At 43.1% G+C, this 25799-nt stretch overlaps 1 long non-coding RNA gene across 1 annotated transcript in view; it reads right to left on the bottom strand.

Annotated features, from left to right (window-relative positions):
- Window positions 1-7227: 7227 nt before the first annotated feature.
- The window catches only part of LOC138916719 (uncharacterized), a 36917-nt gene continuing 18345 nt past the window's right edge, over window positions 7228-25799 (bottom strand). Inside the window, exon 3 of the long non-coding RNA XR_011424056.1 lies at window positions 7228-8250. This is a non-coding gene — a long non-coding RNA (uncharacterized lncRNA). The remainder of the gene's footprint in view (window positions 8251-25799) is intronic.

Raw genomic sequence — 25799 nt, 5'->3', positions numbered from 1 at the left:
ATAAATAAAAATAGTAGCTCATGTTTAATATATTTCTTTGATTACCAGCAAAGTTGGACACTATTCTGTGTTCTTTTGTTTGCACCTTCTATTTGGGTGACGTCCTGGTTAAGTCGTTCAGGCAGAACCAACTGGAATGATCAGCAGTAAGTGTTCAAAGGGGGAGCATTCCGTAGAGAATGGGTGTGAGGGGTCTAAACCACTTAATTGCAGTGATCAAATATACAATCTTAAATATAATTATAAATAGATGAAATGTTATTCAAAATGAAAGACTAGAACTCTTTTCGCTCTTCATCCTCAAAGTAGTTTTAATTTGGTCCAACACATATATTTGACTTTCAACACACCTACATGTGAGTTGAACTGGCCAGTTTTTTGTCTCATTCTTCCAATGGTCAGTGAAGAAGAGAAAACAGTTATGTACAAGATTATTTTTTATTGTTTTGGGTGGGGAGGAAGATTGGCCCCCAGCCAACATCTGTTACCAATCTTCCTCTTTTTGTATGTGAGATGCTGCCACAGCATGGCTTGATGAGCAGTGTGCTAGATCCGTGCTCGGGATCCAAACCCGCGAACCCTGGGCCGCTGAAGCGGAACGCGTGAACTTAACCGCTGGGCGAGTGCCATGTACAAGATTATTAATTGAGGGCCCCTTAGAACAAAGGATTCACATACTCAAAGATTCCAAAAGTATAATTTTAGGTCCTTTTCTACTACTGTTGAAATAGTTTGAAGGCTGTCTGACTGGTTTTACCATCAGATTTCTGTCTTCACTATTTTGCCACATTGTCTCATTTCTTTATACCTTTTCAGTTAATCGGCACCATAAATTCTTTTTGAGGTCATTTCTATTCGTTTTATATTAGTAACTAACGTCTTTTGAGTACTGCCTGCGCCCGGCACAGGGCTAAGCACTTTTTAGGCATTACTCATTTGATCTTTACGACAACCTGTGTGGTGGGTACTAGGATCCCCATTGTACAAATGTGGGCACGGGGTCTCAAAAAGACGAGCCAGCTTGCTCTGGACCCACAGCAGGTGCCTGAGGAGCAGCAGGGATTTGAACTCAGGTCCTTCTGATTCTAGAGCCATTACAACATATCACCTCAAACCTGCAGTTTCACAGCCAAGGCCTAAAAAATATACTCTACTCTTAAATCTCGTTCAATATGGCCTAACAGTTGCACACGGTATATGCTCATTAAAATCCTCGCTGAGTCAAAAGGGGATCTACTTGTTTAAAAGATTTTACGTCTCCAAGTGAAGCAGTTTCTCTGCTTCTCTACAAACTATAAGCTCACTTAGTTGAGGATTTCTAGGAACATTACTTGGGGCTGGGGTGGATTAGAGCATTTTAAGAGTCTTTGGAATAACCTGAATGAGATGAGAAAACAATTTCTTTCCTTCTTCTTCTTCTCCCCAAAGCCCCCCAATAATTGTATATTCTTGTTGTGCTATGTGGGACGCCGCCTCAGCATGGCTTGACGAGCAGTGCCAGGTCCACACCCAGGATCCGAACCGGCGAAACCCCAGGCTGCTGAAGCAGAGCACCCGAACTTAACCACTCAGCCACAGGGCCGGCCTCTAGAATAGAATAGTTAATCTGAGCAACTCTTTGTTACAGAAAAACCAATCAGCTGTGATAAACTATGTAGTGAGATGTAGCAAAGGGTAGAACGTATAACATCCGTCCAACTTTCAAAGACAAAATTTTGTCCTGTTTTCCAGATGAAATGATATCGTGTTGCAGACTCAGAATTATTTCCCTATTTGGACCTGACACATCTACATTCTCTCTGTGGGTGACGTGGCCTCTCAAGACATGTTTATGCCCTTGGCAAAGGAACCACCTTTTCAGGTGCTTGGGCCTTAAAATCCCAGGTGTGAGATCTTCCCCACAAATGGCCTCCAAGGTCGGGAAACACCCCTTTTCTCTAACAAAATCCAAATTGTAATGTTTGTATCTTCCTCCCAAACACAAGCAGGACCTCAGCATCCTGGAACCACTTCATTTATCTCTTTGGGCAAACAAAACACACTTTAAAGTCTTTGTCGGATTATTTTATTAGATTAATTTCATCTGAAATAAGCTCACATGCTAATTACTGATTTTGTTGACTGCCTTCATATTACATTTTTTCAGAGTTTTATGATACTGGGTTATGGCCTAGGCTCAGGGTCTGTTTGTATGTTTGCTTCTCCTCATCTCTCTCTCTTCCTCCGTGCTCACCTCTCCTGGTCTTATGGTTTTGCATTTGCCTCCATCACATCCTCAAGGGCCCTGGTCCGGAACCAGCTCTCACTATGGCGGTTGGGGACCGCTGCCCCATCAAGAGATTAAGGATGACACAGATCCAGGCACTAAACCAGCAGGTGGCCTGGCTCACTCCCTGGGCTTTAGGATGAGTCCTGGTCCCCCCACTTCTCTAGATTTGCAGCTTGTCATACACCCTAGCCCAGGCGGTGTCCAGCAGCCATTTAGTTCAGCCTCTAGCTTAGCCTGGCCCAGCCCACAACTTTAAGCAGAGATCCAGCTCCATCTTCCATCGAACTTGAAGCCTTTAGTTCCCATGATCACCCACCGCCCAGGAATAAAACTGGAGGCGTCTGCTGAACCACTGCAGCCCACTTACCACAGTGCATTTCCATTCTGCTCCTCCTCCATGGCTCTGAGCCCACCTGGTAGGCAGAATAATGACCTAACGATGGCCACATTCTAATTCCAGGAGCCCATGAATATATTATCTCACATACCAAAAGGGAGTTTGCAGATGGAATCAAGTTCAGGATCTTGAAATGGAGGTTTATCTTGGATTCTCTAGGTGGGCTATGTGATCACAGGGGTCCTTAAAAGGGAAAGAGGGACACAGGAGACTCAGAGAAGGAAATGCGACATTAGAAGCAGCAGAGGTCAGAGAGAGAGAGATTTGAAGATGCTATACTGCTGGCTGTGAAGATGAGGGAAGGGGCCATGAGCCGAGGAATGGAGGCAGCCCCTGAAGCTACAAGGAAACATATTTTCCTGTTGAGCCTTCAGAATAGATGCAGGCCTGACAACAACTCGATTTTTAGCTCACTAAGACCTACTTTGGACGTCTCACCTCCATGACTGTAAGATAATAAATTTGCGTTCTTTTAAGCCACTAAATTTTTGGAACTTGTTACAGCAGCCACAGGAAACTGTCTCTGGGTCTCTTTGTTGTTTTGTTTTCTCTTTTATTTTCTTAAACCTCCCCTTCTTTTTCTGTGTTTGGAGCTGAGGAGGTCTATCATACCTGGATTTTCCCACAAGGTGACCCTTTCTCTAGGAACAAATCTCGACCATTTATTAAAGTGGGAAAAACAGATTGGTAATGACAGGAGTACGTAGAATGCTAGCTAGCATATTTTCAGTGCTTTAAAAGTTGCAAAACTTTTTTCTAAATCACACATATACTTTACCATATGTGCACCTAAAAACCTAACACTGTAAGGCCATAAATGAATTGCCAGACTGTTTTTGGAATAGTTATAACCTGATAGTGCAAGTATGGGACAAAAATGCATTGAAATCTGAGATACCATTTTTGTCTCTGTGATCTAATCCCCATGATACTTAAAGAAAGAATTCATCTTCTCTAAGACTTCCATTCTATTATCTGCCTCTTTCAGAGTTTGTGGGAGTAATAACAATATTTAAAGGCTTTTAAGTCATTAGAATTGTTTTAGATTAGTAATTATTAGTAATGTAGTAATTAGTAATGTAGTAATGTAGTAGTAATTAGTAATGATTAGAATCATTACTATGTTGGTGATGTATCCATGTGAAAATTTTTGTATTAGTTATCTATTGCTGCATAGCAAATCACACCAAAGCTTAGTGATTTGAAAAAACAACAAACATTTATTATCTCATATAGTTTCTGTGGCTCAGGAATTTGAGAGCCACTTAGCTGGGGAGATCTGGCCCCAAGTCTCTCATGGGGCCATGGTCAAGATGTCAACCACGGGTGCAGTTGATCTGAAGTCTTGTTAGAGCTAAAAGATCTGCCCCCAAAGGGGCTGGCTCACATGGTTGGCCAGTGAGTGCTAACTCTTGGTAGAAAGTCTCAGTTGCTCATCACAAGGATCTCCCCATAAGGCTGCTTGAGTCTCCTTACAACATGGCAGCTGGCTTCCCACAGAGCAAGCAGTTCAAGAGAGAGCAAGGCAGAAGCTTCAGTGCCTTTTATGAGCTAGCCCAGAAGTCACATAGCATCATGTCCTCAACGTCCAGCTCAATATGAGGTCAGTCCTATTCAATATGGAGGGGACTACAGAAGGGCCTCAATACCAGGGAACAAGGATCATTGGTCGCTTCCTTAGAGGCTGCCTACCACCACGGGGGAGAAGGTTTTGTTTTCTTTTCAGCCACAAAGTCTTTCTTATCTCATAAATCCCCAGGGTTGCAGAGTAGGAAAGAAATTCTAAGGTCAACTAGTTCAAACATCTAGCTCGTGTGTCACTTCTTTAAAATCCTATGTTCAATAATACATTTAAAAATCTCTTCTGATAATTTCAAGCTCATTTGCATACGCCTTCTCTCACTTACGTTAGCATCTCAATATCTCCAAAGGGCAGAAACCCTGCTTATACTTCTGAAACATAGGTACCTAGGTAGGAAGACATATATTTTTGTAAACCTGACGAATTCTCGGTTGTCAATTGTCATTTGAAGACTAGCTCATTGGTTAATATTCAGCCCCCCCTTAATTTGATGGTTCCATGTGTTTTGAAAGTCTGGGCTTATGGGAGTGGCTGACTCCAGAATTTTAGGAGAAGTCAGTTGTCCGGGGAACCTGTCTCTTCAAGCTGAGGTTGAATCTAGAATCCGAATAGGAGCCAGATGGGCTATAAAGAACCAAAACAAACGCCAGTGTCCTTGCCAGTGATGCCAGCGAGTGAAGCACATTTGACAGGAGTAACATGTGCAAATGGAGAAGGGAGGACAGTGGAGGACACAGTTGCACTCTACTGTGTGATTTTTAGGTAAGTCCCCTAATCACAACTCTCTGAGCACCTATTTCCTTATCACTTAATTGGGATAATAATGCCCACGTGTTTTCAAAGACGTGCAGCAACTGGAACTCTCTTGCTGGAAGGACCATGAATAGTTATAACCCCTTTACAGAGCACTGGCAAAGCCCAGTACAGCCAAGGAAGTCATACACCCCCCAGGAGTTCTACTCTTGGGTCTGACCTTAGAACAGAGGTTCTTAACCCTGGTTGCCTGTTAGAGCCACCTGGAGGAAGGTTTTTTTCTTTAATCTTGATGTCTCAGCTCCACCCTCAAAGATTAGGATTTCATCAATTCTAGGACGAGGCCCAGAAACAGATTTTTTTAAAAGCTCCCAAGGTTATTCCTATGAGCACCCTGCCAGAAAGAAACTCATTCATGTGGACAAAGAGACATCCATTCTGTACCAAATACCTAAATAAAACCAAGAGGAATTAAGCATCCAAATGTAAAAAGAAAATCTTTAAAATTCTTTAAAGAATATAGAAGACTATCTTATGACCTTGGCATATAAAAGGATTTCATAGGATTCAAAATACATGAACCATAAAAGACAGGATGGACACCTTTGGCTTTGAAATGCAAAAATCTTGTATTCGAAAAGGCACCACAAACAAAAAGAAAAAATAAGCCACAGACTGAAAGTATTTTATGAATCATGCAACCAAAGAAAGCACTAGTGTTCAGAATATAAAAGTAATTCAAACATGTTAACAAGAAAAAGATGAACTATCTAATTATCATCACTTATTATGAGACTAGATAAATAAAATAAGCATAGTTGTTCAGGGAAGTTTTCAGCAGTAAAAAATGAAAATAAATAAATACACACGTAGGGCTGCAAAATGCTATCCTGAATTTCATTTTTACCTCCAAGAAGAAAAGGAAATAGGATCAGGGCTTCAAATATATCAGTAATATTTTAGGTGTTCAGCTGAGTCATAAAAACATGAAGGTCTGTGGTATCGTTATCTATACGTTTTGCATGCTTTAAAATGTTATGAAAATTATTGAAAAACTTAAAAGTTAGTTGTAGTGTCTTTGGGGCCTAATCCTCCAGAACAACAGTGGACTCATCATTGTGAAACCTTGCTCTGATGCTCCTGGTTCTCTGAACCGTGACTCTTACAACTTTCACCAAAAAAGAGAAGGCGAATGAAGAGAAACCAAGACAGGAAGTCTTCAGTTCATCCTAAATTGTAAATATTGTGGTTTTAACTTCCTGTCGGTGACAAACCCTAAGCGCCCGTTTGGGGGCGCCAAAGGACAGCACAGGTCCGGGTTCTCCCTGGGGAGCAGAAGGGGCGCGTTCACCTGTTCCACGCTGTTTAAGTATCAAACTGCCAGCGGGTTCTTACCTCCTGGTGTGAGTTTTGATGACAGTAACACATGCTGCCTTTAATACCCTTGACTTGATATAGCAAGGGTTTGCGGAGCCCCTGAAACGCAGCTTATTTTCGATCTGAATACTCAGAGCTTTGAGAACTGAGTCTTGGATGACAATGGGTCTCTCGTTGCGTGGGGTCTCGAAAAATTAATCTGGCTGAGCTGTTTTTCTGACACTCCCGGGATCCTCATTAGCATGAAATGAGACTACCTGATAAACTTTCATCCTTTTTCATCTCTTGAGCAATGGTCATGTATTAAAAAATATCTTGAGAGAAAAAAAAAAAGAGATCATCAAGGTTGGCACCCAAATGTTATAAAGCAAATTACATGATGCCTAGTGAAAATGTGTAAGCAAGCAGCTTTCAAACTGGGGAAAGCCTTCCCTGTCTAGGAGAAGGGTCTTCTGAGAGGTCTTATTAAAATGATCTGGCCACGACCAGGAGGAGGTTTTCCCATGTTAAAGGAACAGAAAAGATCGCCAAAAACTCACCTCTCCTAGTCCTGTAGACCAATGCTGTCCAATAGAACTTTCTGCGATGACAAAAATGTCCACATCTGCGACGTCCAATAAGGCAGCCACTAGCCCCGTGTGGCTATTGAGCGCTTGAACTGTGGCTAGTATGATGCAAGAACTGAATTTTACATTTTATTTTTAATTTTAGTTCAATTTAAGTACCCCCTGGTGGCTGGTGGCTAGTGAACTGGACAGTGCAGGTCTAGATATTTTTCAACATGTATTTTTGTATTGCTAACTATATACCCTATAGAAAATTAGGTGTACATTAAATTCAAATTTGGATGTATATACTTCTAAATTTTATGTACTGATGTCGAACGTATTTAAAAATACACACATTTTTCTTTACAAAGAAATTTTCTTTACAAAAATGGGATCATATTTAACATATTGCTTTTAACTTTTAAAAGAATTTATATATAGGGAACATCTCCCCACGCCAGGACTTTATGATATATAATTTTTAATAGCTGGAGTGTCTTCTGTCGAGTGGATAATAATGCACAGTTATTACTCTAAGTACAAGGTCCGTGTTATCTCACGTAATCCTCAGTACCCTGTGAGGTAGATACTATTCCAGTGCACAGATAAAAACCCGGAAGTACATGGAAATTAACATGTAATTTGCTAAAGTCAGGCAGAAGCCAAGGGCAGGGTGAGTGGTGTGCCAAGACTCCCACCCAGGTGGGCTGCCTTCAGAGCCTGCCGTTGAATCTCTCTGCTTTAAATAAATTACATAAATTTGAAATAAGCATTTGAATCATGTGCAGGAAACCCCAGCTGCTTTGTCCTTAGTTCTGATCTTAAGGCTTGAACAAGTCTTTTGCGCTGCATTTGGGAATTGACAGGATGCCTTTGAGTGGCTTTCTTGTCTAATGGAGACAAAGAGCTCAGCACCCGAGCATTCCTCCTTTGCAACACAAGAATGCCTTTAGGTGGTGTTGGGTCACCATCATGTGTGGGGCTGTCTTCCCACTGGGCATATAAAACCTCTTACTCCACAGCCGCAAGTTGGCTGCTTCGCTCAAGGGTACAGCGCTTGAAAGCAGATAACAAAATTATGTAAGTGAGTTAACTTGCTTGTGTTCATAGCCAAGCTCTCTCCGAGCTTTAAAACATAGCTCACATACTTGTCGAGCACCTGTAACGAGTGATCCATCTGGGCGCGCCATGAGGAGATACGAAGGTTCATAAGGTATGGTCCTTGCTCCCACGGAGCTTCCAGCAGAGTGAAGACTTGACAGCACGTCCATCCAAATCCACATGGCAGCCGGTGCAAGTAACGTAGGCAAGAGACCAGGTTCAACTGAGCAGCGAAAGGGAGGAAAAGCTCTATGAACGGGGTGACATTCGACCCCAGACCTGAGCCTTCTTATAATGGTTAAGCTTTCAGTGGGAAGAAATCCTAAGTGGAGAAACAGAATGCTATAAAGGAGCATTGGTTTTTGACTTGCAAAACCTTGTCTGAGTGAACTTGGATAAGCCGCTTCCTCATTGTCATCTTAGGGAGGGGTTTGCAAAGCTGGCAACCACAGACACACCTTCATTATTTAAGCTTTCTGTTCTAATTACAAATTAATAAATGCTAATCGTCAAGTAGAAATTAGAAAATCCAGACAAATATAAGAAGAAGAAAACTTAAATTATACCTAGTCCTGCCACTTAGAAAGTTCTTTCTAATCTTTTTTCTAACTTCACCCCACCCCGCACACACATACTTTAATGTATAGAATGAGACTATACTGAATATACATCTTATATCTTATCATTTAACTTAACATTATATTGCAATTACTTTCTCAAGTCAATGGATATAATTTTGTCTGGTTTTGTTTCCTTTTTAACCAAAGACATACAGGCACATAATTTCAGAGTCAAATTGTCCTGCAAAGCTTCTTATGAAAAAATCTTTCTTATATCCTGCTCCCGAGATCAAAACTTGAAACATTTTAACCAATTCTTTTGGGCTTTACTTCTGTGTCTTACACTGTACTCATGTATCGCCACTTCCTGGCATGTGGCTACAAGTATTACCTATCTTTCTTGTTTACTCCTTCACCTTTGTGGAACACATCTTCTAGAAGCCTTCTGGAAATGGGTGTATGGTAGCTAAAATTTTCTGAAACCTTTGCATGTCTGTTAATGGCTCTCATTCAGCCCTCATCCTTGACTGATGATGGGGCTAGGAATTGAATCAAAGATGTTTTTAAGGCATTGCTCCATTGTCTTTCTGTTCCGGTTTACCACCGAGAGGCCTGATGCCAGTCTGGTGTGGTTTTTGGGGGGTTTTTTTGGTGAGGAAGATTGGCCCTGAGCTAACATCTGTTGCCAATCTTCCTCTTTTTTTTTTCCTCCCCAAAGCCCCAGTACCTAGTTGTATGTCCTAGTTGCAGGTCCTTCTATTTCTTCTATGTGGTATGCTGCCACAGCATGACTTGATTATCAGTGTGTAGATCTGTACCCAGGATCCGAACTGGTGAACCCCAGGCTGCCAAAGCAGAGCTCGTGAACCTAACCACTATGCCATTGGGCCAGTCTGGTTTTTTATCTTTTCACTAGAAGCTTTTAGAAGGGATCTTCTCTTTGTCCCTACTGCTCTGAGCCATCATGATGATGTCTATGGTCTGAGTCTCCTTTTATCCATCGAGCTGGACACTCAGTGGGCCCTTTTATCCCACTAACTCATGTCACTAGTTCTGGAAAATTCTCTTGAGTTATTTTTCCAATGATTTCTACTCTCCATTATCTTGGTTCTCCCTGGTTATTCCTATTTTGGGCTACCTGGGTTGTGCCCTAGTTTTCTTATCATTTCTGACAAATTTTCTAGCTCTATGTCTTTTTCTCTACTTTCTGGGAAATTCCCTCAATTTATCTTCCACCCTTCCCAGAGTTTTTAATTCTATCATTATATTTTATTATAACACATTGTTTTTTTAATTTTTATTGCAGTAACATTGGTTTATAACATTACATAAATTTCAGGTGTACATCCTTATATATTTCTATTTCTGTGTGGATTACATCATGTTCACCACCCGAAGACTAATTATAATCCATCACCACACACATGTGCCTGATCACCCCTTTCACCCTCCCCCCTCCCCCCTTCCCCTCTAGTAACCACCAATCCAATCTCTGTTGCTATGCGTTTGTTTGTCATTGATTTTATCTTCTACTTATGAGTGAGTTCATAAAGTATTTGACTTTCTCCCTCCGACTTATTTCACTCAGCATAATACCCTCAAGTTCCATCCATGTTGTCACAAATGGCCGGATTTCATCATTTCTTACAGCTGAGTAGTATTCCATTGTGTATATACACCACATCTTCTTTATCCATTTGTCCCTTGATGGGCATCTAGATTGCTTCCAAGTCTTGGCTATTGTGAATAATGCTGCAATGAACATAGGGGTGGCAATATCTTTATGCATTCATGTTTTCATGTTCTTTGGATAAATACCCAGCAGTGGGATAGCTGGATCATATGGTAGATCTATTCTTAATTTTTTGAGGAGTCTCTGTGATGCTTTCCATAGTGGCTGCACCAGTTTGCACTCCCACCAGCAGTGTATGAAGGTTCCCTTCTCTCCACATCCTCTCCAACATTTCTTGTTTCCTGTCTTGTTGATTATAGCCATTCTGTCTCTGTCCCTTTTTTATAGCATCCTTTTATTCCATGGATGCAATATCTTCTCAAATCTCTCCTTTCAGAAGTTCCTGTATCATTTCTGTTTCCTCTAAGTTGCTTTTTTTCTGTTTCTTGTTTGTCTTGCCCGTCTCTTTCAGCTAAGAGGTCATCCTCAGATGTCCGCCAATACCCGGCTCTCAGTTCCTATGTAACGGTAAAACATCAAAGAGCTGATTGGAAGCTCAGGGCTGGCGGTTGGAGCTGGCCCAGCCAGGGCAGAGTGGCAGGTGATCTGAGCCTCCCCTGGAAGGAGGGCGTAAGCCCAGCTCCAGCGATCTTGGAGCTGAGAGGGGCAGAAGGCCGGGGACGTCCGCTGCCAGGTTGAAATCCTTTACTTAGTCCATCTGTTTTAGAGAACAAGACCCTTACCCTAACCATTCCTGGTGTGGCCTGGTTCCAGACCTCCGTTTTTGCTCTCTACAGAGAATAAATTTCCAGGCTTCAGCTGAGGTCGAAAAAGGGGCAGTTGCCCATCTGCTTAGAATAGAGGAGAGGATCTGGGAATCTAATTACATCTTAAACAGACTTTTAGCCACTCTCTCGTTTTTTTTTGTTACTCACCAATGTGTCTGCCCCAAAGAGTTGTTACATAAAACAATTGAGAAAGCACTCCCTTTACAGGAGGTACTTTATAAAGACACAAATATAAGGCAACTCCCTCTTTTCTAAAGGATACTTATGTGTGTGGGGGGGAGCGGGGAGTCACTGTATAGTCAAAGAAATGCAAGTTAAAACTGCAATGAAATACAACTTGATACCCACTAAAACGGCCACAAGTAAAAGAGTGGATAATACCAAGTGTTGACAAGGATATGGAATAACTGGAACATTCACACACTACTGGTAATGCAAAATGACACAACCACTTTAAAAAACAGTTTGATGGTGTCTTATAAAGTTCAACATATACTTACTGCATGACTCAGCAATTCTGCAATTCCACTCTTAGGTGTTTACCCAACAGAAATAAAAATACGTGTGCACACAAAGACTCTTAGCACTCTTAGCACCACAGATGTTCTTAGCAGCTTTATTCATAATGGCTCCAAACTAGAAAGAAGCCAAATGTCCATCCCCGGGAGAATGGATAAAGGAATTGTGGCACATCCATAGAGTGGAATACTGTACAGAAATAAAAAAGGAACGAAGTACTGATACATGTAACAACATGGATGAGTCTCAACATATTATACTGAGCAAAAGAAATCAGACGCAAAAGAAGACCTATGATTCCATTTATATAAAATTCTAGAAAAGGAAAAGCTATTTTACAGTGAGAAAAAGTAGATTCGTGATTTCCTGGCCTGGGGTAGGGACTGGGGTGAGATGGATTGCAAAGTTCATGAGGAGACTTCCTGGGGTGGTGGAAGTGTTCTATATCTTGACTGTGGTGGTGGATACATGAGTGTAAATGTTTGTCAAAACTCACTTAGGGCCGGTCCCATGGCCGAGTGGTTGAGTTTGCGTGCTCTGCTTCAGCGGCCCAGGGTTTCGCCCGTTCAAGATCCTGAGCGTGGACCTAGCACTGCTCATCTGGCCATGCTGAGGCAGCGTCCCACATGCCACAACTAGAAGGACCCACAACTAAAAATATACAACTATGTACTGGGGGGCTTTGGGGAGAAGAAGGAAAAATTTTTTTTAAAAAAACTCCCTTAAATGTCCACATAAAGATGGGTGCATTTTATTGTATGCAAGTCATACTTCAATAAAGTTGATTTTTTTTTTTTAAGTCAGGCGCTAATAAAGGGTTTATGACTGTCCCTGGGCAGGGACTGTTGACCATTGACCAGCGGGCTTCACTTTAGGGTGAAGGGGTGGGGAGCCAGCGGTTTTGATGACCTCTTTTATGGATCTTCCCATTTCCTTAAAGAAAGAGGCTCCACATTTTTCCCGGCGCAGGTGGGAGTGGGGAGGAACCTGACGATCTAGGTTCTGGGCTTCAAGCAGTTCGATGTCCAGACGTTTAAATAGCCCCTCTCTTCTCCTCTGCATGGCTCAATCCTGCCCTCAGGCTTTCCTGAGTCTTGTGCCTCTCCAGGGTTTGGCAGAGCATCCTCTCTGGACGTGCTACAGGCTGCTGCGTCTGTGCCCTGTTGCTCTGGTCACTCCCTTTAGTCACCATTCCCCACAAAGGTACTAGTTGACTCACCCATCCTCTGATTCCCTCCCTTCCCCCTGCCGTTGTCATTGCCGTTTTACCTTTTTGAATTATTGTGGGAGAGCAGATAAATACACAACACACGAGGTCTATCTGCCATCTTTGTTAGCTTTTCAAAGCAAGAACTATTGTCTACTTTTCTGCATAAGCCTTTACTAGGAATATGCACACGGAGGGTGTTGGAGAAATATTTGCTGAATAAATGAATGACAACCCTCAGGTCCATTCTCATGTGCAGGGGGAGGATAAGCTGTGAGGTTTTAGCTTTAAGGATTGATTTGAAACACAGACTAAATCAGACTTTCTGTAATTGGTTATGAACTGTTATGTTATGAACATGATATAAATTCTGCTTCTACTTGAATTGCTGAAAGCGTTTCCTCATCTGTAGAATAGAGATGATAATACCTTCCCATTTTGGTAGAGAGAGGATGAACAGGAAGAAAAAAACAGAAAATAGGGGCTGGCCGGTGGTGCAGCGGTTAAGTGCTCATGTTCCACATCGGCAGCCCGGGGTTCTCCGGGTTCGGATCCCAGGTACGGACGTGGTACCACTTGGCACACCAAGCTGGTGTCCCACATATAAGTAGAGGAAGATGGGCACGGATGTTAGCTCAGGGCCAGTCTTCCTCAGCAAAAAGAGGAGGATTGGCAGCAGTTAGCTCAGGGCTAATCTTCCTCAAAAAATAAAAAAAAAAAAGCAGAAAACAACCTATAACCCAGGAAGCATTCACCACGTTTGGTTTTTTGTTTTGGGAGGATTTTTTAGTACCACTTCCAGCAGTGTATTCTAGAATAACATGTGACAGGAGTTCTTATTTTACTATGTTTTTCTTCTGCTTAGAAGAAGTACAGGACAACAGGCAAAACCTGAGTGTCAGTAAATGATTGTGTAGACATGCTCAGGGTTGGGACTGTGGCAAAACTCTCAGAAGGGGCCGGCCGGGTGGCATAGTGGTTAAGTTCACATGCTCCCCTTCAGTGGCCCAAGGTTCACAGGTTTGGATCCTAGGCGTGGACCTAGCACCACTTGTCAAGCCATGCTGTGGTGGCACCCCACATAAAATAGAGGAAGACTGGCACAGATGTCAGCTCAGCAACAGTCTTCCTCAAGCAAAAAGAGGAAGACTGGCAACAAATGTTAGCTCAGGGGCCAATCTTCCTCACAAAAAAAGAAACCTCTCAGAAGTTCCCAGTTTGGTGAAATGAAAAATATTCTTCTTATTTCTGCTTTTTTTTTTCCTTTTCTGCTTTTTCCCCCCAAGACCCTCAAGTACATAGTTGTATATCTTAGTTGTGGGTCCTTCTAGTTGTGGCATGTGGGACGCCACCTCAACATGGCCTGATGAGTGGCGCCATGTCTGGGCCCAGGATCCGAACCTGTGAAACCCTGGGCTGGCAAAGCGGAGCACGTGAACTTAACCACTCGGCCACGGGGCCGGCCCCTATTTCTGCTTTTTTGATAGGAATTGTGGGAGAATAGTCCCCCACAACACCCAAAGATGTCCATGTCCTAACCCTGGAACCTGTGAATGTGTTACCTTACATGGCAAAGGAGAATTAAGGTAGCCGGCAGAACCAAGGTTGCAAATCAGCAGAACTTAAAATAGGAAGATTGTTCTGGATTGTCCAGTGGGCCCAGTATAATCGTGGCAGGCAGGGAGTCCTTAAATTTGGAAGAGGGAGGCAGAAGAGGAGGTTGGAGTGCTAAGACTTGACCTACCATTGCTGGCACTGAAGATGGAGGAGGGGCCATGAGCCAAGGAATGTGGGTGCCTCCAGAAGCCGGAAAAGGCACAGAAATGGATCCTATCCTAGGGCCTCCGGAAGGAACACAGCCCTGGCAACGCCCAGCTTTAGCCCAATGATTCATCTGACCTACAGACCTGTACAATAATCCATTTATGTTGTTTTAGGACACAAGTGGGTGGTAATTCATTACAGCAGCAACAGAAAACAAATACAGGCATTAAACCTGTCTAAGCTCCTGAGGGCAGTAAGATGTTAAGGGAATTACTTAACTTTCTCCTGTGCCAGTCTCTTAATTAGCTTGCCAGCTTATCCATGTGCTTGCTCCTCTGCAGGAGTGTGTAGAAGGTACCCCATTACGCTTCTTCCCAGAGGGTCATAAAAATGCAACCACTTAGAAAGTAGAGGCCCACACTGTCTTCACCCTGAGTTAAACTGTAGAAGAAATGGTTACTGATTCACGCTCACAGAACGCATCGGAGCCCAATCTTGAGGGTGGAAGCGGGAGACGGAGGGGGCAGCATTTTTATTCTATATTCTGAAGCTGTGAGTTCTCCAGAGGTGGCCTGGGGTTTTTTGGGGTTTTTTTGTTTTTTTTTTAGTCCTTAGAGATTTCTCTAAAGCCAGGTGTTAAAGGTCAAGGTCTCTTTGCAAACCAGGCCACTCCCCGCTCCCTCTCTGCAGGGCCCTGCGGTCCCCATCCTACCTCCTCCAGGCTTTCAGCTGGCGGCATCAGCGCTCTCTGTCTGACCTTCAGCTGACCTTTCTGTAACTGACTTCCCCCGTGGATGAGAGGGAGCAAAGTTTCAGGTTAATGTCAAAAGGATTTTAATCCTTGCTCCACTCAGATCCCTCCTGTGCATGTGCCCTGAGGAGGCAGGAAGGACAGAGAGAGCATCAGGTATCAGGGCCTCAGTCCTAACTCACATCAAGGAGAAGTTATTAGTCAGCCCTGTGCCCAGGATTTTTCCTGCCCTCTGCTGAGGCAAAATCAAATGAAAAGTAAAACATGATGTCACATTCCTGGTGCCCAGGAGCCCACTGGAAACAATCGGAGGACATGAGAAGCTCTTGATAGCAGTAGTGCCGACTGCCAAGGATCTTCCCCGGCTCTCTGCTCTCCTCAGCATCTGATGAATATTCAGACCGTTCGGCGCACAAAACATCAAGCCAAAAAACTTCTGGAAGTGGACAGTGGTGATGGTCGCACAACACTGTGGAGGTACGTAATGCCACTAGATTGTACATAAAGTGGTTTAAATGGTATCTTTTATGTTATGTGTATTGCACCATAATTATAAAAAAACGGAAGCTCAGTTGCTTGCTTCTAAAACCTAAGATCTATTTTTTTTTCATTTAGTATGTTGGCTTTTTTTTATATTGGGATATAATTGACATATAACATTGTATCGGTTTCAGGCGTACATTGGGAAATGATCACTAAAATAAATCTAAGATCCATTCTTGAGTCTCTCCTTTGCTCACCCCACACGACCAGTCTACCAAACTACCAAGTCTTGTCACCTTTACCTCCAGAAGACTTCTGGAATGCGTCCCCTCCATCTCCACCACCACGCCCTCGTGCAAGCTACCCGCTTGGATTACCACCGCGGTAACCTCCTAACTCATAACTCGTCTCCTGGATCGACCGCCCTTCTGCAGCCCATCTCCCCCTCAACAGCCAGACCATAACTTAGCTCATGGTGTTCCCCTGCTTGAAACCTAATGGATCCCCCTGGCTCTTGGAATAAAAGCCAAGCTTGCAACCTGGCCTCCAGGGCCCAAGTGATCCATCCCATCTTCATCTTCAGCCCCATATTTGCCACCGTCTTGCTTGCCCACCATGTTGCAGCCACGCCGACCATCTTTCTGCTCCTTGAACATGCTAAGCTTGCTTCTACCTCAGGGCCTTTGCTCTTGCTGTTTCTTCTGCCAGGTCCTGCATGCTGGCGCCTTCCTGCACTCAGATCTCAGTTTCATGTCGCCTCCACAGAAAGGCCTTTTCCTTCTAAGTCTAAAGTAGCCACTCAGTCACTCCATCACAGGTCCCTGTAGCATGTTCCCTATGGCCCTTATCATTCCCTAATACTTATTTATGTGTCTAATATTGTATTGTTGTCTCCTTCCCGCTAGGACAGAAACTCCACCAAGAGCAGGAAGCCGTACTGCAGTGTCCCCAGCACCCAGAATGGTGCCTGGCACATAGGAGGCACACAACAAGTGTGACTGAGTGAAGGAGTGAAGAATTAAAGTGAATTTCCCGGATATCAGGAATATCACTTATAGTGGGTTGAATGGTGGTGCCCAAAAACATATGCCTTTGGACCTGAATCTGTGAATGGGACCTTATTTGGCAAAACAGTCTTTGAAGATATAATTAAGTTAAGGATCTTGAGATGAGATCATTCTGGATTACCCAGATGGGCCCTAAATCCAAGGACAAATGTCCTCATAAAACACAGAAGACACAGAGAAGACACAGACACAGAGGAGACAGCCATGTGAGGACAGAGGCAGAGAGTGGAGAGAGGCTGCCACAAACCAAGGAATGTCTAGAGCCCCCAGAATCGGGAAGAAGCAAGCGAGGATCCTCCTGCTTTGAGCCTTGGGCAGGAGCGTGGCCCTGCCAACACCTTGATTTCAGACTTCCGGCTTCCAGAGCCTTGAGACAATGAATTTTTGTTGTTTTAAATCACCCGGTTGGTGGTAATTTGTTACGGCAGCCAGAGGACACTCCCCCAGTCTACCTTCTTTTGAACTCGTCTGGCTCACGGTACTGTGTGTTCCCTCCGACGTTAAATTAACCGTGTAAACCAGGAAGTGATCATCTTCCGTTGTGCTCGTCCTATTTCCATCACCTGATAGTTAAAGGAAGGGTGTGACTGTTTGACTTCTTGGTGTTGTCCACAGCAGGTTGCAGAGTGCTGTGGTCAGAGCAGACACGGGTTACGAAGCAATGACTCTGCTTCCATGATGGATCTGGGGATTTTGCTGATCTGCAGTCCCTCAAGTCTGGCCTTTACCTTCTGTAACCTCAGTCTCCCCTGAACTTAACTACCGTGGAAAGGGTTTTTAAGCCTTGTTCTCTGACTGGGACTTCTAGGATTGCCAACACGACTGAGTGCTGCGAAGGGGACCGCCAAGGGGAGGTTCACGGGCTTTGCTCTCAGTTCCTCATTTGCTCCATCTGTTGGCACACACCCAAGTCTGGTGGCATTCACTGGGGCCTTCCCAGGCAAAGGAGGCAAGGACAGTGGAAGAGAGAATCAAAAGGAAAAAAATACCCACCAGAAAGCAGGAGAAATAGAAGGCCCAAGGAAAAAGTAAGGAGCTCAGAGTTGGTTAGTCAGTAAAAACCAGTTCTGAACAGAAAAAACTGTGATCTGGCCTTCTGGGCACCAAATAAAAAGCAAATCCCTAAGTGCGTAGGTAGGAGCTGGCAGCCATGTTAGGGAATAGTGGACACTTGTGTTTTCCTGAGGCTATACTTCTGTTTTTCTTTTCTTTTTGACTGTGGGTTTTTCCACTTTCTCTTTCCTGCCCAGGCTTCTTTGGGGATTCTCGTGTTCCTTTGCAACAAGGTGCTTCTCATCTTGTTGGAGAGAAGAGACTCTGTAAATGCTTCACGAAGGACACTGGAAACCTCTGCTCCCATCTGTGCCTGTTTGAATTATGAGGCATGGATCATGGACTTTCCTGCACTGGGTCAGTGGAGGGCACGTGTGGCCAGGTGGACAGCATCCAGGATAGAGCCGAGTGGGCAGTCTTTCTACTTTCCATTTCCCTCCACTTCTTTTTTATGGATTTCTTCCCCTATTTTCTTCCCAAATACAGAAAGGAGCAAAAATTAGTGTGAAGCAAGAAGTGAAGATTAAGAGAGAAAAAGAACAGAGGAAAATAGGAAGGAAGGTGGCGCTCCCCTGGTAAAAACATGGGGCTTACCTGATGACCACATAGCAAAGGTGATACGAACAATTTAGAGAAAAGTTCTCTCCAACTCATGTAAGGAAGTCCTGCTCAGTAAGCAAATTAGGGGTGCTAAGAACCTTCTAGAGAGTTAAGACTCAGGTTGGATTCCTCCTTCAGGGATAGATTTTCTCAAGCTCAGGCTGTGAAGATTGAAAGTGGCCACTGAAGAAAATGGACTTGAAGGGAAAGAAGTTTCAATCTGCCCCAGAAGGTATAATCTGAGAAGAAAGGAGAGTCACACAGACACACGTGCTTTTGCATGTACCCACACACACATACACACACGCACACTTTGGCCTAGCCTAAGCGTGTCTGGGCCTTAACTTATCTTAAGAAGGTTCTGAGAGGATCAAGATCGTGGCGAAGGCAGGATGGGAAAGTGGACACTGGAAGGGGTGGTCTTTGTGTGGTATCCCTGGGACCAGCCCTGGGGTAAATATTTAAAAATAATTTTATTGTCAAATAAAACGCAAATACACACACAACAGTAACATAAATCTTAAAACAAAATCAACCACAGGTACACAAAACAAATGTAGGGCTTTGATAAATTATTATAAGGTGAACAGCTTTGTAACCACTACCCAGGTCTAAAAGCAGAACTTGCCCAGCCTATTCCCAAAGTCCCTTCTGAGCGCCCCCTCCCAGCTCAAACCCCTCACTCCCCCAGCTGCAGCTCCCTCCTCACTTTTGAGGAATCACAGACTTGAGTTTTCATAGTCTTGTCACCCAGGTGTGAATCACCAGACACTACGGTTTATTTAGTCTCACCCATTTTTTAACTGGATGTGTCTTTTTGGTCTCTTTAATTTCTTGATTCCCCTTGGATCCTTCTCTTCCCTACGGTTTCCCTGTGGCAGATCTGAAGAGTTTCCTACAGTCTGGATTTTTGCTGGTTACATCCTCACGGTGCTGGGAAAGCCCTTGGCTACCATTTGAGAGGACAGTGGATGTAGTGGAAAGACCCGTGGGCAGAGATCTGAGTGTCCTCCTGCTCCGATACTAACTAGGAAACAATCTGGCACAGCCAGGAGATGTATGGTGGGGCAGTGACAGGGATAAGGGCCATGGAGTCCAGTGGAGCAGCAATCCATTCCTGGTTCCAGGACTTAGGACTCTGTGGTTCTGTATCCTCATCTATATAAAGGACATGCTACTCATATCACGGGTCATTGTAAGGATTCAGTGAGAAAAGCTCTTTGTGCTGTGCCTGATATATAATAAGTATTTTATACTGCTACTATTATTATTTACTGTTACTATTATTGTAAAAATCACTTTGGGCAGACCAGCTCACCTCCGCGAACTACAGGTTAGCCATCCAAAGAATGAGTCTTTTTATGTTGCACAGTTAAAAACACATGCCTTTAAAAATACATCTTAATAAGTTGAAATATGTGTCCACTTTCCTTCTTCCTACAAGGCTTCTCCTCTTCTCTATTATAGCTTTGGCATTTGAACACGTTTTAAACAAATGAGTCAGTTGGGGTGAGGTGATTAATTTGCTTGAGCCAGACGTGTGTCAGCCTTCCTCTGGGGAGGCAGTGGTGGGGAAGGTGCTCATTTCATGCCTCGTCAAGAACACACTGAGTGATATAACCTTCAACCATCAAGCCCTGCCTTCCCCATGAGTCTGTTTTAAGGTTCAAACAAGATGATAACATTCTTCAAATCCTTTGAGAGTGAGAGCACTGGTCAAGGGCAGGTGGTGCTTTTTGTGCATTTCAATCTTACAGACCTGAAGCCCGGGACATGGTTCTCCCCCACACCTGGCTGGTGGTGGTGCTGGGACTAGAACCCAGGCCCTGACCCTCAGTCCGAGGTAAAGCATGTCTGGCAGAGTGCTTAACTGCATCTCGTGTCTCACAACTCCTTCAATTAAAAGCAGTTTATATGATGCCACTATTCCACTTCTGGGTATTTATCCAAAGAACATGAAAACATTAATTCAAAAAGATATGTACAGCCCTCTGTTCATCACAGCATTATTCACAATAGCCAAGACGTGGAAGCAACCCAAGTGCCCGTGAATGGATGAATAGATACAGAAGATATGGTATATATGTACAATGGAATACTACTCAGCCATAAAAAAGATGAAATCTTGCCGTTTGCAACAACATGGATGGCCCTTGAGGGTATTATATTAAGCGAAATAAGTCAGACTGAGAAAGACAGATACCATATGATTTCCTTCATGTGGAGGATAAACAAACAAACAGACACATAGATATGAGGAACAGATTGGTGTTTATCGGAGGGGAAGTGGGGTGGGGTGAAGGTGAAATGGGTAAAGGGGGACATTTACATGGCAACAGATAGAAAGTAGACTTTTGGTGGTGAACACAATGTCATCTATACAGAAGTCAAAATATAATGATGTACACCTGAAATTTATATAATGTTATAAACCAATGTGACCTCAAAAAAAAAAAAGAGCAGTTTGCACCTTTGTGTAGAAGGAGGAGACCCTGCCGCCATCCACATGCAGTGTTGCCAGAAGAACGTCTGTCGATCGAAGCGTGGCTTTAGGAGTAGACGGGGGCTGGGGGCTGAGGTGGGCAAGGGCAGAGGGCTAAGAGATTGCCAAGAGTCATCCTGGCAAGAGATGGTGAGAGTCTGGATTCCGGAAGTAGCAGAGCAGAGGGCAGCAGTTTGAGAAATTTTATTTATCTTTTGTTAAATCTGACTTTCTTTTTTGGAGACATTCAGACTCACACACACACACACAAGTAGAGAGAAGAGTATAAGGAACCCCCATGTATCCAGCACCATATTCATCAGTTATCGACATTCTGCATTTGAGAGGTTGTAGAAGGTGAGACTGAGAGGACCTGGGCACTGATTAGATGGGGAGGGAGAGCAAAAGAAAAGGAAGAATCCAGAATGGGCCTCTGGCCTGGGCCTGGCAGAGAACATGAGAAGCCAAGTCAGTCTGGAGGAAGACGATGAGCTGGGTGATCAGAGACTCTGTCGAGTGTGGGGGCTGTGCTGTTTGAGCACCCCCACCTCCCAACTTCTTACATTGATATCGATTAAGTGAATAAGCAAAGGACACTGGATAGTGGTGCCCACCGTGGGCTCACCGAGCCTCCTGCAGGACCCGCCCAGCCTGAGGGCTGAGCCAGACGGAGCTGGCAGGGCATCTGGTTTATTTCCTCTCTAGTCCTTTTACATTGTTTGGCCCCTTGAGGATTTCTGAAAATGAAAAATAACCATCTAGCCTTTTTCCCGGAAAAAGAGAGGTTTAGCATGAAAAAAGAATACAAGAGAGTGTTCTGGAAAAAGACCAGGTGAGGTAACAAGGCTGATAGCTCCACCTTTGGGAGAGATGCCCAGGCTCTGCCCCCAAATCCAGTTCTACCTTGCAGCTGCCCACATTCTCTCTCTGCCCTGCGTTTCTGGGAATACACTCAGAGTGCACGGCGTAGGAGATAAGATGTGTCCCAAAGCAGGTCACACTGACCTACGGAGGGTCTAGGACAGGGAGCAGGCCCCCCTCCTCACATTCCAGACAGGAACTGCCTGCCTCACTCTATGTCAGGATGACACTGCCTGGTCTCCTTGGATGTGCGGAGGTTCCTGCTTCTCCTCCACCACCCGTAACCAGAGATGTTATCGCCCGGCTAGGCTGATCACCATTCCAGAGTGATTCTTCCTTATCACAGTTCACGCAATTACGGGCAGCACGAAGGGTGCTCTTTGAGTCTGATTTTACAACCCCTTAAGGTGAAAATAACTCTGAGATTTCATTGCCCCAGAAGCCCTTTGGCCTTCTGGCTGGTCCTACGCTATCACATTCTTCCCTTTGCCGTCTAGCCAGTAAGCAAAACAAACAGATTGCTCCCACTCTATTAAACTTCTACCCGCCTTGTAGAAGTACCAACTCACAGTCTTCCAAGAAGCCTGTCTTTGTCCCGTAATTTCTCTCATTAATTTGAACTCAGAGTATGTGCTGCTCTGAGAAACCTGTTGCACCGTATCTTATCTGCATCCATCGTCATCTTGTCATTTGGCACTTTCAGCACGGCATCATCTCCCCAGTTGGATTCAGAGCCTCTTAGGACTTGCTTCTTTTCCTCCCCAACAGAGGCAGGTGTGTGGAGGTCACCAAGGTTGATTCATTCCGAGGTGCTTCGTCTGATTTTTGGTTGAGGCAGCCTCCTGCCCAAAATATTGAGATGGAAGCCCAAGGCAGCAGAATTTCCCCAGCATAATCCAGGACCTTTTGAATTGACTTCAACAGCTATGACACCCATGGAAATCTTGAGAGTGGCCCAGAGGGCAGGTGCTGCCTTGGGTTGATGTGGCCCCATGGTGAACCCGTGCTGAGAGTCGAGCTGTGGTTGCTAAGATCCTTAATAAGAACTCCAGTCTCACTGGATTCAAATCTCCTCTCAACCCTGCTCAGAAAGTAACAGCTTGGTTTGGGAGGGGGGCAGGTAGCGGTGAGCAAGGAGAGTCATCTACCTCCTCACAATCTTTTGTTCTTGCGTTTATTCTTTTGGTGTTGAGAACGTAACAAAGAGGAGAAAGTTCAGTGTTTCTCTGTGATTGCCTGTGGCGAGCTGTCCGTTATAACAGCTTCCGTCCACAGTCGTGGCTGCTTCTCTGTCCAACACCAGCCACTCTTCTCTTTATAAGGTCAACATCCAAATGCTGCCTTTCGCAGGGGACATCGTTCTCAGTTCTTCAAAGGACCCTGAAGGGCCCGCCCCTGGTCAGCTGAGGCTCAACCTCTTTCCCCACTCTCCCCCAGCGGGGCTCAGTGCTCCTGGGATGAAGAACCAGCTTGTTTTTCTTTACTGCTGATGTGTGATCAATACTTCTGTAACACACATTTAAAATTGCTAGTGAAGGGTGGAAAAATACGCCACTTTGGCATAAGGATTAGCGTGAGCTAAAGGCACTGAAGAAAAACAGCAGCAAGAAGGATGCTCTGACCCTCCGCTTTTTCTTCCTAAAAGCAGGAAATGAAACGCCCAGATGGAAGATGTCCTCCTTACACCAGGAAGAAAGTAACATTCTTACCATCAAAGACAGGAAGTTGAAGCTGAGAGAATTCTCCACCAACAGACCTAGTTAAAATAATTCTGATCTTCCTTTAGCCTCCCATATATTTTAGTTAATCCTCTACAATCACCTCTCTTTGCTCAATCTAGTATAAAAATATTTAGGTTTTGTCGCTTCTTGGGGGTCTTCATTTCCTTAGGAGGGCTCCTGTGTCACGTACGACTTATATTAAATATAAAAAGGGAATGAGTAGGTACCCTTAACTTGTTCCATCTGCCAGAAACACAGTTTGGAGCCAACTGTTTTTATAAATTAGTGAGATTTGTATTATCATATGTGTCTCATAGCTAAAATTTTTAAAAGAAGCTATAAGAGCTATAAAAGAATAAGCTATAAGCTTTGTGTGTGTCTGTCTGTATGTTTAAGTACATCTATATGTGTATGCTATAGATACATAGTATTTTTCTACCTCCAGATGGTGTTGCCAACATTAATTTGTAAAAGAGCTCTATTAAATTGGCTTAAAGAAAAATAAGTATTAAGTATTCCTAAAACTCCAAGAAACACAGAAACTAACCCAATTTTTTTCAAGTTCATCTGACCCGGGATCATCTTTGATAAATAAAAACTAGTTTAAGTTAGTTGGTTTAATCAAAATAGGCAAGTCTTCTGAGTTATTGACATTAAATATAATGTAGACATACAACTTTTTCTACCTGGATTTACTATTCAAATAAGCTCATGTTATCTCTATGTTACAGGATTTGTCAGCAAGAAAAATAAGATAATGGCTAGCTGTTTAATGTCTCATAAAATGTTCATGAGTAATCCAAGCATAATTGTTAAAAAAAAATTAAATAGATGTAAGATAAAATTTTATAGGGGCCAGCCCCATGGGAGAGTGAGTGAGTTCACGTGCTCCACTTCAGCAGCCCAGGGTTTGGCTGGTTCGGGTCCTGGGTGCAGACATGACACCACTTGTCAGTCCATGCTGGGGCCGTGTCCCACATGGCACAGCCAGGGGCACTCACAGCTGGAGTGTGCAGCCATGTACTGGGGGGCTTTGGGGAGAAGAATAAAAAAAAAAAAAAGAAGATGGGCAACAGTTGTTAGCTCAGGTGCCAATCTTTAAAAAAAAAAGATAAAAGTTTATAAAAGAAGTTTTCAACAGCAATTATGTTTTATAATATGTTTACTTAAAAATCATTTCCAAACTCTTTCGGGTAGTTGAAACCTTATATTAAGTTAAATCAAATGATCGGCATTCATTAAATATCTATATCATTTCCAAATAAGATAAATTACTGAAACATTCATTAATAAAGATAAATTTAAGTTTATATCCTTTTGGTTTCTTATTTTTATATGGTACAGAGAGGCTAAAGATATTTGGATCTGTTGATAAACATGTATTTTGCCACATTAAAAAATCATGCTATGAAAAAGTATACGTCTCTAAAACTTATGAAATGGCATATTCATAAAATTTGTTAATCAATTAGCAGATTCTAATATGTGACAGACAGCTCGCAATTGCCTCCTTCATAGTTTTCGCTGAAAAATAAAGGTTACTGATCAGTAAATTTATAATCAATATGTGAAAATGAAACTACCAGAAACAATAACAGTGAAGAAAAACAACTTCATACTAGAGGGAAACATGGTAAGAAAATAGGACATGTTTTTATACGAATAGTATGCAAGGAATGTAGGATATGTTTGGTTTTTTTGTTGGTTTTTTTTAAAGAGAGAGTAATTTTTTTCCTAAAGTAAAATGACTGGTTGTTCCAAAATAAAAAGAAGAGATCTAAATGGATATAGAAAGTTGTGGAAGGTTTATTAAAAAAAAAATTATTTTGCAAGGTCAAATTGACTAAGATTAAAGGGATTTATTTATGAGGTTTTTTTTTAAAAAATGAGCTCAGTAATGTACTGACATGAAACTAGAGTTTCACTTTCTCTCTGTTAAAAGGACAATGTTTCTTACATTATTGGTTTGCTCTTAATAAGAGATTATGGAAGGTTTTTCTTTACCTTTTGAGTAATTTGCCTAGGAAACAAAGTTTCTGTGCCTGATCAAAGTAATTTCTTATGCTTCATGCTGTCTTTATCAGATCTTTTATTACTTATAAAAATTGAGTCTTTTCAATATTAAAAGAGCTAAGTTTTTTTCCCCTCATGTATGTTACTTCCTGTATTACTTTAAAATCTTTGTCAGTTTACTTTAGTGGATAGCTAAGTATTGTTTTCCAAAGAACTGTGATCTTATTTGAT

Source organism: Equus caballus, chromosome 12 (assembly GCF_041296265.1).
Source record: "Equus caballus isolate H_3958 breed thoroughbred chromosome 12, TB-T2T, whole genome shotgun sequence".
Classification (NCBI taxonomy): Eukaryota; Metazoa; Chordata; class Mammalia; order Perissodactyla; family Equidae; genus Equus; species Equus caballus.
This window is presented reverse-complemented; position numbering and strand designations above follow the sequence as displayed.